Consider the following 14,254-nt stretch of genomic DNA (forward strand, 5'->3'; position numbering starts at 1 on the left):
CTATCATGGCAGTTTTTCATTAATCACATGCTGTTTGATTCTTCCCTTGACCACTTAAGACTGTACTAAACTTTTTTTATCGATCAATGTTAGTGAAGTATCAATGCTTCTTCCACCCAAACGTTCAGAAATGAACCTGTTACCTTATGAAACACATTCTGTAGGATGAATCACAAAACATGCCAGTGCCAGTGCCAGTCATCATCATAGCCTATCAATATTTCATTCCTTATACATCTCTGTCTTTTCTTCAGCCCAGCATCAATCTCAGCTAATTCATCCACATTAGCCTCAGCCTGTCAGATAGTCAGATATAGCTGCTGCTACAATAGCATATTTCACCCAAGCATGTCTGTATTTGCTGCAAATTGTTTTTGACCCCCCATTAAAAACATCTTGTAAGTCAGTGAGGCTGTAAATATCTGGGCTAGTGCAATTATGCTGCAATTATGCTTTGGTGCATGAGTGAAATTTGTATTGTTCTGTTAATGGAGATTTTCATACCTTACTCAGTGGCACAGTAGTGTAAAATGGAAAACAAGTCATTTGGCACAAATGGAACAGTGTCCAAAAACCGATTTCCTGCAAGCTAAACTACTTGTACACATTTACATTTACAGCGTTTAGCAGATGCTTTTATCCAGAGCAACTTACAAAAAGTGCTTTGGCTATCTAGAGAAAGTATCTTTGCTAGTTACAAAAAGGTTAGAGAGAAAGACAGTCCTGAGCTCAGATACTGCTAGAAACAAAATCTCATGTTGATACCTAGAGAAACAGAAACAGAGTTAAACACAGAGCAGTGCAATACAGCACATTTCAATAAGTGCAGTGCAATAAATTACAATTAAATACTTAATTCAGTGCTCATTGAAGTGCTGTATAGAAATAAGTCTTCAACCTGCATTTGAAGACCGCAACAGACTCCGCTGTATGGACAGCCAGTGGGAGTTCGTTCCACCACATGGGTGCCAGTACTGAGAAGTGTCTTGATGCTTGTCTTCCATACGTCTTGAAGGATGGCGGGTCAAGCTGAGCCGTACTCAAAGCTCCAAGGGCTTATGGTACAGTTCGAGATTTCACCATTGTCCTCAAGTAGGGAGGGGCTGGTCCGTTTTTGGCTTTGTAGACAAGCATCAGGGTTTTGAATCTGATGCATGCAGCTACAGGAAGCCAGTGAAGGGAGCACAGCAGTGGAGTGACATAACTGGATGAGTTATAGAGGCTTGGTGGCCTTCATAGGAAGACCAGCCAAGATCGAGTTGCATTAGTCAAGCCTTGAGATGAACTAGCTGAACTAGCACCTGGGTGGCCTCTTGAGTGAGGAAGGGTCGGATCCCTTGGATGTTGTACAGGAGATATCTGCATGGCCGAGTTAGGTTTTGCAATATGAGCCGAGAACGATAACTGGCCATCCAGAATCTCACCAAGACTTCTTGTCTCTTCAGACAGAACAATCAGAGAGTTCTCGAGTGAGATGGCAAGATCTTGATGTGAACCTGTAGTTGCAGGGATGAATAGCAGCTCGTTCTTGCTAGGCCACAGTTGTATACTTAAAGAAGACTTAACAAATAAAAGTGCATTTTCATGCAAGTTCACAAATACATCCACATATAGGTTACCAGTTCACATGTACATTGTTTCAGCCATGATGTATTTCCCCTTTATGCTGCAAAACACTCCCACTCAACGAGCCTTCATGAGCATCGTTTCACACAGAGACCCCTCAGACAAAAAGCACACAGTAAAACAGCAGTGTAACACACATCACTAATACTATATTAATGTGTTAGTCACTCTTTCAGACTGCTGCTTTTTTAATGTTAAAAGGCTCTCAGTGTGATTAGTGGCCTATATACAATCTTGAGTAAAGTAAGCTGACCAGCTGCACAGACAGCTAACAGGCTATCAGGCTCTTTGTATTCAGAGATATGTCAACATCGTGACCACACACACCATACCATGCCCCTTCTATTGAAACAACCAATAAGAGCAGAGGCTATTAGCATAAAAATCAAGACTTTTTTTCCTTCACAGAGATCTGAATTATAGGCTAATACATGGTACAAATGTGAAGTGTTAGGTTTATCTGGCTTTTTACATTATCTTCACAGTTGTCTTTGAAAGATAACATAAAGTGAAAAAGAGTGAAGCGGGACATTTTTGTCCATGTATATGTAAATAAAAGAGTGTAATGTTTCAGAATGCACCATGTATTATGTTTTTGTACCACTTTAACATTTACACCCCTCTGAAGTTGTGTTGGTATTCTGTAATCAGCATCATGCACATATAGTATTAGAAACTCCAGATCTAAGAAGATGCCTTCTTGGAAGAAATGTTTTTTTTTTTTCTTAAACTATTTTTTCTTAAATCCCTATTATGTTCTGTGGTAAGCTAAAATGTTATAAATCATGTTCATTTACCCCCTGAACGTCACTGGGTGCTCTGAATTACTCAGTTAAATTACTGAATTACTAGTTGTTAAATAATCAAAAAAGGCTAACACTGCTGCGCATTAAACTAATGTCATAAAACTGGCAACCTCACTAAGATACCACACACAAGTCAGAAAGCTTCATCAACATTGCTTGGGCAGGAGTAGCCTTCAGTCTGAGTAGTTCATGTTTGTATGATGTTTAATGGTAAACTTACTTTTGTGTGATATCATTCAAGGGGTCCAATTCATGCACAATGTAAATGGTTTCATTTGCAGCTCAGGGTAATATATACAGAATATTCATCTACTTTTACAGCACTGTATGCACATTTCAACCTACAGCAATTTAGCTCTGCCTACAGTGAAGTTATAAGGAGTGTTTCAGCTATGAGTCCTTTTTGAATGATACCCAATACAGGATAGCCTAACCATATGTCATTCTTAAAGACACAGCAACAAAAGGTTGGATAAAGAGGCTGGAAAATCATCAGACAAAGGTCAATTATGACTGGTAGACAAAATGATAAAAAAAACTTCAAGGAGGAAAAATACAAGAAAAAAAGATAATGTGCCTTTGAATGAAACAGTGAAACACTTTGCAGTTTGTGTTGTGTGTGATCTTAAATATTATCATAATGTGAAATGTAACTGTATTAGGTTCACAGTATGTGCTCTTTTAGAACCCTCTTAACGAACAAAAATTCATATTAACATGCATGTTGCACCCCTAGGACGTAAACAGCCATTTCCAGGCAGGACAGCTGAAGCAGACGTTTCTCTTTTACTGTGTTGAGTGTGAGTGTGTGAGAACAGAGGAGCAGAAAAGCATTTAAATCAGAGACCAGTTCCTCTCTTCTCCACCCTAGCAGAGCGAATCTGCCGTGAGCATAATTTAAGTGACAGGCCTGATAGCGGGTTTAAATCATGCCGCTACTGCCACATTAGACCGGGGGCAAAAGCTGAATCATAACATCAAAACCCCCTCGATAATTACAAATTACAGCCAGTCTCTGCTGTGGCATCTGTTTTCTGTTGCTGCTCTCTGTCACCTGCAGAATGAGACAGAGGGCAGAAACAAAGCTTGTGCTGCCGAGAGAAGAGGCAGGGAAGAAATGGATTCCAGATGTCTTAAGCGCTTGACGATGCCTGGACCACAGTTTCATTTTTGAAGTAGGCCCACTGGTGTTATGGATTACACTCTTAAAAATAAAAGTGTCAAATGGAACCCAAAGGAATTTTCACGTAATTCTTTTTAAACTGAGTTCTGTGAAAGTGAACCTGAAAGGGAACCAACTGCAAATGACTTCAGTTCTTTTTGTGTTCACAATGTAAGTGAACTATAAAGAGGACTCAGTATTCTTTCTGGTCCTTTTAGATTTCAGACCACTTCTTGTCCAGACCACTCCATGACAGCTCAGATCCTTTTCACAGCACTCACGGTGTGAGCAGTGCTCACAAAGTGGGCAATGTTCTCTGATAAATAACCTTTCAGACCTGCTGTTGGCTGAAGTGCATCGCGCAAAATTGGCAAAATGACCCTGCATGTCTGTTGCAGTGGGTTCCGTTTGCCGTTGTGCTTCTCACTGAGCTCCACCTGGCGAAAATCTGCATCTGCAATGAAATGGTGTGTTTGACAGAGCAGCGGTGAATTTTCATTCATTCAGCATTCAGTGTGAAAGCCGCTTAAAACTCTGTGTTGAACTCTAACACTGTAATATCACACAGGCTCTCACATCTTATCACTTTAATATGTCAGCACTGCTGTGTTGTCGCAGACCACGGCTAGGCTTTATCCTGAGTAGAACCTTATAAATGTTCCCTGGTGGTCTGATTTTAACTGCTGAAGTGCTGGAAGACTGCGGCTGTGTGTAGGGTGAGCCACAAGGTCTTCACCATAAAGCAAATATGGACTGGGGTCATCTTGCTTTCACAATGCACAAATTAAATCAATCAAAAATGTCCACCTCAAGTCTCAGTTTGGTTCGTTTTGAGGGCCATTTAGAGGGGTCTGAGTTAATTTGGTATGTTCTGCAGAGTGGTAAATTATCAAGATCAAGATTGGGCACCCCTACTATAGAAGGACTACATTTGTATCTTTGACATTTTGACATTTCAGTGTTTTTTGAAGAGACGTGTAGATGAATGAATGTAAAGAACCATTGATTAATGCAATGTAAAGGTTCCACATCAGTAGAAGACTTCTCCTAGAACTGCACATTCAAGCCAAGAATCATTTAGAAGCCTTTGTTTTTGAGTGTATGGCCTGTTCTAGTGGCACATGTTATGTCTACCCTAAAACAGCAAATACACCCATTAGACATAACATTATGACCACCACCTTGTTTCTCATTGTCCACTCTCATTGTTTCCCTCATTGCCCATTTTATCAGCTCCACTTACTATAAAAGTGAACTTTGTGGTTCTACAGTTACAGACTTCATCTGTTTCTCTGCATACTTTCCTAAATGACTGACCATTCTGTTTCATCTCTAACAAAATAATCATGACACCAGCAAACTTAGCAGCAAATTCAGCTAATTTTGAGCATCACTCAAAAACGCTAGCCAGTGCATGACTAGCAAACGAGACTAGCTTTGAACACACACATAATCATTACATATATATATATATATGTATGTATGTATTTTTTTATTAATTTTTCAAAGGCAAAAAGCTTCCACACTGATGTTCAGACTTGGCAACACATTTTATCTCTATTAATCAATTATTTTGATTTTATAAATGACAAATCATTTACATAGATCATAACATCATTCTTATACATGTGTAAGTTCTGAGTGCCTCCTATTTATTTTTTTATTTATTACAGTGGAACACCAGTTTGAGCTAATTTGATAGAATGGTCCACGTAGGCTAAGTAAATGTACTTATGTGAAATAATGTTTTTTTTTTCATAGCAGTATATCAGCCTATATAATTGTAACGGGGAGCGAGGAGGCGGACGCTCGTGCTTAGATAAGCAAGATTTATTAAGGACAAATCCAGGGTTATAGTCGAAAAAGTCCAGGGTCATAGAGCCAACACGGATTGACTGGGGGGACAGACATGACAAATCAGAATCAAACAAAAAGTACAAACAGAACATCCAACATAGCAAATAACAATTCAGACAAAGACCAGCAAACACAAGGGGCAAACACAGGGCTTAAATGCAACAGGGCTGATGAGGGACAGGTGGAAACAACAGGGGTGGAGTCATGAAACGAGGGGGCTGGACCAAAACAAACGCACATGGGCTAAACCAAACATGAACATATGGACAGGACTGGGAGGGGCCAATCGTGACAAGAATACTATTTTAAGTTGATGTTGGATTCCATTTTATTTTACACTTGCAGCCCAGATAGATCCTTCAGTTCACAGTATTTTGTAGAACAAATGTATTAAACTAATAGCTATGTGCTATTGCAAATAACTGTGAATAGTGTTATTTAAATGAATCGTTCTGAGAAAAATCTAAATGTAGTTGATCAGCCAAAGGAACCTTTGATGTCAAAAGTTTGCATTGTTAGTTTTGCCCTGGAGCTATGAGGCTAATACTGCAAATAATAATGGAAGCATATGCACACTTGAAGTTGTGCTTATACGGTTTCTGCCACAGTAAGACGTGCTGTTATCTATAAACATAGACAAAGGCACAGACCAGACAAAATGCCATTCAGTATGGCAGCTGTTGCTGTTTTTAACCCTGCAATGCAATTTTGTCACTTTTTATAGATAACAGCACATCATTCAAGGTCAGAAGCCTTATAACACAAACTTATGTTTGAAGTTCTACCAAATGTGTCTTGGCTGACTGGGTAAGGGTAAAACTATGCAAGCTTTGTTTCACTAAACTTTCACTAGAATGTGGAGATTAAAATGGCTGCAATAACTCTCTTTTATGCCAGCATGAAGGGGTTAAAGTGAATCCAGCTTTTTTTTAATGGTATTTGATTCAGTGCAAAAAATGACTGACATTTAAAACATACGCTCCAGTTCTCAAAATGACAAAGCTCCTTATTTTGGTTTGGTTATGTAAGACTTTGTGGTAGTTACTAGGGCAGTGATGGGGCTGTGGAACAGAAAGTTGCCTGACTGTTCTGAATGTGCAGTTTGTTAAATATCAACAGTAAAATTGAATAGATGAAATGGCTCAATCTAACAAGAACATGTCCACGGGCTTTCTCAGAAATGCTAACAGAGCAGCACACATCAAGCTTCTTCCAGCAGTTCCAATAACTATTTCATTATCCGCACTTGTTCACACTTCTCCTCTGAAACATAAAACATGAAAGCAAAGTCGTGGCAGTGGAGAAATGAATCGCCTCTCTAGCAGTTTTTGCACTCCACCTTTGTTGGCATTTTCCAACATTTGCACCTCTGTGCCGTTCACAATTACAGTCCAATGAGAGAGAGAGCAGAAGAGAGAATGACAAAATGAGAAAAAAGAGTAAATGAGAAAGAGAAAGATGGGGGGGGGGGGGGGGGGGCAAGACAAGATGGAGCTTGAAAAGCATTCTGCTAAAAGTGTTCAGTGACCCAGCAATGACGGCCAGTCTCCACTGCCACTCATCACAATAACCCTGCCGTGTCCTGCGCCGCCCTTCATGTACACACACACACACTGGATATAACACAGCTTACTGTTTTTAGCACATATAAGAGCTCAGAGCATTCAGTGCTGAAAGAAAAAAACCTAGTAGCATGCCTGCCTGTGTGCATCTATCTCTAGGCACAAATAGAGAGAGAGAGAGAGAGAGAGAGAGAGAGAGAGAGAGAGAGAGAGAGAGAGAGAGTGTGTGTGTGTGTGTGTGTGTGTGTGTGTGTGTGTGTGTGTGTGTGTGTGCTGGATATGCTAGACTTTGTTTATTCACTGTGGACATAGACGGATGTGACTCATAAAGAAAAGGATGCACCAATATAGAATTTTTTGGATGATATAATAATAAATATTTAATATTTAGTACATTTATATAAAAATAAAACATTAACATTCTTGTGGCCGATAATGTTCCTTATAATTAATAATTTTACACTTTTTACAGTTCACACGGCAAAGAAACAAGTTCGTCCCCAAATGTAACTGCAGTGAACAGAAAAAGGTTAAACAGACAGGTTAAAATGCTAAAGATGCTATCTGAGATTGTCACTCTCATATCTAATTCTTGCCTTTTCACACCATTTGAAGCACATACACACACACACACACACACACACACACACACACACACCTTCTAAGCTGCTTATCTTTCCAGGTCACAGTCATTAGATGGAAGGCAGAATATAACATAGACAGGTCACCAGTTCATTGTAGAGTAGACCATTAGACAATGTCCTTTACATTGTTTAAATATTATAGAAACATTCCTAAATTACGTCAAATAAAATCTTGGTAGCTTAATGTATATTAAAGTCAGGAAACATCCTGGACAGGTCACAAGTCCATCATGGGGAGTCGACACAGACATATACAATCACACACATTCACACCTAAGGGCAGTTTAGCCCAGGGCAATTGCCTGACTGCATGTCTTTGGACTGTGAGAGGAAACTGAAGCACCTGCAGGAAACCCACACAGATACAGGGAGAACACAAACTCCACACTGAAACGATCCTGGTCACCTGGCCGGGGAAATCAAACCCAGGCCCTACTTACTGTGAGGCAACAGTGCTATCCACTGTGCCACAATGACACTAACACTACTACAACAATAACTACTACTACTACTACTACTACTACTACAACTACTACTACTACTACCACCACTACTACTACAACTACTACTACAACAACAACAATAACTATTACTACTACTACTACTAAGACTACTACTACTACCAGTAGTAGTATTGCTACTACTACTACTGCTACCACTACTACTACTACTACTACTACTACTACTACTACTACAACTACTACTACTACTACCACTACCACCACTACTACTACAACTACTACTACAACAACAACAATAACTATTACTACTACTACTACTATTACTACTAAGACTATTACTACTACCAGTAGTAGTATTGCTACTACTACTACTATTACTACTAAGACTACTACTACTACCAGTAGTAGTATTGCTACTACTACTACTGCTACCACTACTGCTACTACTACTAATACTACTACTACTACTACAACTACTACTACTACTACAACTACTACTACTACTACCACCACTACTACTACTACTACCACCACTACTACTACAACTACTACTACTGCTACTACTACAACAATAACTATTACTATTACTACTACTATTACTACTAAGACTACTACTACTACTACTACTACACCTACTACTACTACAACTACTACTGCTAAGACCACTACTACTACTACTACTACTACTAAGACCACTCCTACTACTACTACTATTGCTACTAGAGTTGCAGAAAAAGATTATTTTTAGCATCTTGACAAATCTGAAGACAATATGTGACTATTAAGACACCTACTAAAGCAAGAGGACAGACATGTGAGGAGACTGTATAAACAGTATTTCTCCAGAATATCCTGTCATTTCTTTGGGCCCTCAAGCTCCCGAATGGCTGAGTCCTTTGATTGTATCCATCCATCTTTTTTGCTGGTCATCCTCTCCCTCTTTCACTTTCAACTGTTCCAGGCTTAATGATCTCTATCAAAAGAGTTGGCTCTTCTCAGAATGTGTTCAAAATGCAGTGTGGTTATCTGGTCTTCAAGAGAGAATTTAGGCTTTATTTGGTCAAGAATCCATTTTTTAATACATAAAAAATACATAAGTATTTTTCCTGGTCTGCTTTTTATGTTTTGCAGTTTCACATGCATAAAGAACCACAGTAAAGAACATAGCCTGGACCATTTTAATCTTTGTAGAGACACATCTTTACATTTCAAGGTCTTTGCTCCTTTATCTTTGTTCTGTGCCAATCTGTGTTGTATTTCTTCACTGCTGGATCATTTGTTGTTAATAATTTGTCCAAGCAAGCAAAGGTTGTCTACCACATCTGCATCTGCACCATCATTAATTAAGTTAACAGTCTTTCTCATAATCATAAGTCTTTTTCTCAAGAAAAAAATATCTGAGCAGCAAGAGACTCAAGCAAAAGTGTCCTTTGTCTTTTCATCTGATCTCACTGTTGTCTGGGAGAAATTATTTCAAATTTCATATTTTTTTCACTTTAGCAACATAATACTAGTAGCTTTGTTTCCTGAAATGGTTAGTTTTCAAATGATACATTAGATTAATGACATCGAAAGTCTTTAATACATTTTTTCCTGGTAAAAACTGCAGAAACTGCAGTCCTGTTGTCCTTTGCTGAAACTGAAAATCTTCCACATTGCTGACATTTTTACTCTGCAGCATTAGAGCGTGACTGTATGCGCATCAATACATCCACGAGTAAATTAGTGACATCAACTGTGAGCCCAAAATCCAACCAATAATAGCCAACGGCTTCCTTTTCTTGCTGAATCGCATAATAACAATAATGAGGCATAAATGTTGGCTCTGTCATCAGGAAACCTCGAGTTTGATGTCATAGCCATCTGTAGTCAGGAGTCCATGACTCTGTCTGGGTGGGTGGAACGGTCCTCCCTGTCACCTCTAGGCTCTAGCCAATGTGGGCATTTGTTAGCTGACGTAAGAGAACCGGCAGTTAGAGTTCTCCTTCAGCATTAGTGGTTAGTGATGGTTAGTGGTTAGTGTGTCTTGGAGGAAGCCTTTACTCTCCCAGCTTGGCAGTGCTGTGTGATAAGTGAAGATCTAGCAAGTAGGTAGAACTGGACATGGCAAGAGGACATTGGGTACAAATTCCAAATAAATAAAAAAACAATAACACAGATTGCAAGAAGATATTGATGCTGCATTATAGCACATATTTTGTGCTACACTCTTTCACAAATGTACATCTGATCCTATGATTGGAAATATTGTTTCTCTGTTGGTAAATAAACCGCGAATACATTTATTATGACATTATGCTGTCCATAAGGGAGACATACAGGCTCAAATACAAATTCAGGGAAAGGTCATTGTATAGTTTGCTTCACCCACAATCAGAGAGATTCTGTCTTCAGGATTCTTAACTAACTAGAGCTGCAGTCCTGGTCTGCCTCAAGGTTGTGCAAACTGGTTCACCCAGTTGGTCCTTCCTTGCCTAGCAACTGTAACTGTGGACAGTATACCTCTGAAAACTTGTCCTATTTATTGGTGAAAAGAGTGAACTGTTATTCATTTCTCAAGCAAAAGACAGACATGAAGATGTATAAGATCTCCGGTAATGAGAAAAGAAAAAGAATTGTTTTACCAAAAACTTGGGCCGTTGAATCTAGCTTTCAACACAGCTAGAAAAAAAGGGGCAGTCGTGAGCTGGAGGTTAGGGAACTGGCCCTGTGACCGAAAGGTTGCCAAAGCAATCCCCAGTGCCGACAGTCCATGATTGAGGTGTCCTTGAGCAAGACACCTAACCCCCAACTGCTCCCCGGGCGCCGTGGATAGGGCTGCCCACCGCTCCGGGCAAGTGTGCTCACTGCCCCTAGTGTGTGTGTGCTCACTAGTGTGTATGTGGTGTTTCACTTCACGAATGGGTTAAATGCAGAGGTGAAATTTCCCCGTTGTGGGACTAATGTAACGGGGAGCAAGGAGGCGGACGCATGTGCTGAGATAAGCGAGATTTATTAAGGGCAAATCCAGGGTCGTGGTCAAAACAGTCCAGGTTCATATAGCCAACACGGACAGATCAGGGGACAGACATGACAAAAACCAGAATCAACACAAACAGAGACTGAGACATCAAACAAAGACAAACACAAGGGGCAAACACAGGGCTTAAGTATACAGGGAAAACGAGGGACAGGTGAAAACAATCAGGGGCGGAGTTACAAAACGAGGGGCAGGACTGCAGATACCAAAACAGATGCACATGGTCTAAACCAAAACACGAACACATGGACAGGACTGGGAGGGGCTAATCGTGACAACTAATAAGTATCACTTAATTACTTAAATTAATTATGAGCAAGTTAGCAGCCCGCCAATGCTGGAGAAGCCAGTCAGCATAGGACACTCTGAATACTAGGGGGTATTTTGCACAATAATTATATGTATAGTCATATGCAAAAGTTTCCACAACCCTCATCAAATTACATGTAACAATGAGTTAAAACATCATTTTAGTGCACAATTGTTGTTTCTTTGCTGTATTTAATATATCAGGAAAAAATAAAGGCATAAATTGAGCCCTGTGTAAATGTGAATGTCCTTTTAATGTTTTAAGTTTTTCTCCAGTGTATTAAAATCAGCCAATAAATAAATAAATATTCATATTAAAATAGCAGGAAAATGGCATATTTTAGTGTGTTCTCTGTAGAGGATGTGTTAACTTATTTCCACTTTGAAAGTCAACAGAACAGTAATTTGCCTGGAGGTGCCGGAATTTGCATATTTAATGCACATAAACTGCACATTTATGCTCATGTGCCAGCTTCCTACCTTATATGTGGGCAGAATGTATCTGATTTGCACCTGAAACTGGTGCAAAAGGTTTAGCCCATCTGGCCGCATATGTTTGCCTGATGCACTCTTTCCCAGCTGTGAGCTTTTTTGACTGTTGTGCTGGAGCGATGCCCAGTTCTAATGCCCGCCATGCTTCTAAACCAAAAGTCCCCAGTGCCTGTTTATCAGCCCCTGCACGGCACAGCGGAGCGCCACAGCAGCGTAACATGGGTCGATTAATCCAGGCCCAGCTCCATCACTGCCAGCTCACAGCCATAACCCACAGCACACTAATATATATGATAATAATCATAGGGCCATGCCACAGCCAGATGCAGTAATATCATTTCCTCTGTCCTCTCCAATGATATTTCCTCAGCCAACCAGGGCTTTAAAAGCACGTTCACTGTATCTGCTGTATCTAGAGCACTCAGCCTTATTAATGCTGTTTACACATTATACATTTACTACTAATGTCACTCAGTGTCAACACCAGGAATCTGCGGTTTTCCTCCCATCCCCTCATGCTAACACTAACTATGTTGCGTGTCTAACAGTGGCATCTTTTGTTTTTCCTCGGTATCTCTGCCCTTTTGTGTTACTGGCCCAGTGACCAATTTCTCACTCCACACATTTCTTCTTTGTGTGTAATGACATCCCTGCTGACCCCGAACAACCCCGCAATATTAATGCTGACCCCAAACAATATTAATGACTACCTGCTAGGAGCTGGGGAGAGATCCCGCTGGTGAAACAGGCACAGGCTTTGTTTATGTTGAGGAAAGAGTGAAAGTGAGAAGTAATACCCGACTGGCTTGGCTGTCTTCACTTCATTGTTATCCTGAGGGCTCTACTTCACTGTGAGTGGAGGACCAGTGGCTGGTTGCACCAGCTATGCATAAGTTCAAATGTAGGCTAGTTGTAACAAGCATAGCTGCTAAATATTTCCATCTTCCCCTCAGCAGGTGTACGTTTTGGGCAAACCATTAGAAACCACATAGAAAGCACAAAAAAGACCAAAAACATGGCTTTTTGTAACTAAGCTATAAATTCAAAGCACTATATGCTGTGATTTTACTTACAGCTCTAATTATTACCCTGGTGTTAACTCCAAGCAAGAAGCTAAACCCCCATTATTACTTCAGCTCAGTGAGAATGGCTAAACTGAGGCTGCTGTTGTGTCAGTTAGCCAGAAACCATCGTTTAAAAGGACGCATATTTGGTTTTCTCAGGGAAATCTTAAAGAATAAACAGACAGTGGCTACAAATAATTAGTTTTATTCAGTTTATCTGGTACACATTGTTCTCTAGCTGTTTAGTAATTTAGTAAAATGACAGTTTAAAATTAAATAGAGTTATCTAAGGACTTAAGTAAAACTTTATGCATAAACTTAAACAAAACTGGTACAACACAGTCCAGGAGAGAAATGTAGGGTGAAGTGAGAGAGACAAAAACAGGTGACAAATTAGGTAGTTCATTTTGAACTTGAGGTGTAAATAATGTGAGCCAAGAAGTGTTGAAGTTGATACGTAAAACAAATTTACCCATAACAAATAACTAATTATGTCTCTCACCCTGCAATGGTATTACTTTATATAGTACTTCCTATAAAAGCAGTCTCGCTACTCATTACTTTCCTTCTATATTACTTTCTAAAAACCACACAAAGCTGTACCAATAGAGAAGTACAATTCGAAACCTTTGTGTTCTTCATTTCAAAGGAAATAGACACAGCAAACACCGTTTAAAAGGCACAACCAGTGGAACACCTAGAAATGATGGTAACACTTTATTTGAAGGCTACCTACATAAGGGCTTCATAACACATTCATAAGCACTGAATAATGTGTTTATGAAGCACTGCTTGAACATTTATTAAGTGCTTATGTCAGTTCCCACAACCTGACATAAGATGTTTTATGAAATAAATGACATTGTACTGACATAATAAGAATAAACATTGAACTTATTTACATCACTAAACACATTTAAAACACTATGCATAACTATGTCAGCATTCTCAAGATGGCATTGTATTGATATCAGGTGAAATATGCCTGGAAACCACCCCCTCTTCCCTCCATGGCATGGATAAGATGATTGATGCAATTTTATATCACATCAGAAGGCAGATTATGACAGAGATAAATACATAAAGGTTGTTTTAAGTTTATGTGTGAAGTTTTGCTTTTGCTTCATGTCATTCTTCTCCTCTCTTAAACCACATATATGAAGTCTTGGTCTTGCAGTAGTGCCACCAGGACAGTGCTTACCTGTTAAGAAGTATGTTTGTCGGCTTCTTGAAGGAATTTGATACCCTTAAA

At 39.6% G+C, this 14,254-nt stretch overlaps 1 protein-coding gene across 2 annotated transcripts in view; it reads left to right on the forward strand.

The window, feature by feature from the left end:
- The window catches only part of chrm2a (cholinergic receptor, muscarinic 2a), a 150,101-nt gene that overhangs the window by 86,888 nt on the left and 48,959 nt on the right, over positions 1–14,254 (forward strand). The window lies entirely within an intron of this gene.

Source organism: Pygocentrus nattereri, chromosome 11 (assembly GCF_015220715.1).
Source record: "Pygocentrus nattereri isolate fPygNat1 chromosome 11, fPygNat1.pri, whole genome shotgun sequence".
In the NCBI taxonomy this organism is placed as follows: Eukaryota; Metazoa; Chordata; class Actinopteri; order Characiformes; family Serrasalmidae; genus Pygocentrus; species Pygocentrus nattereri.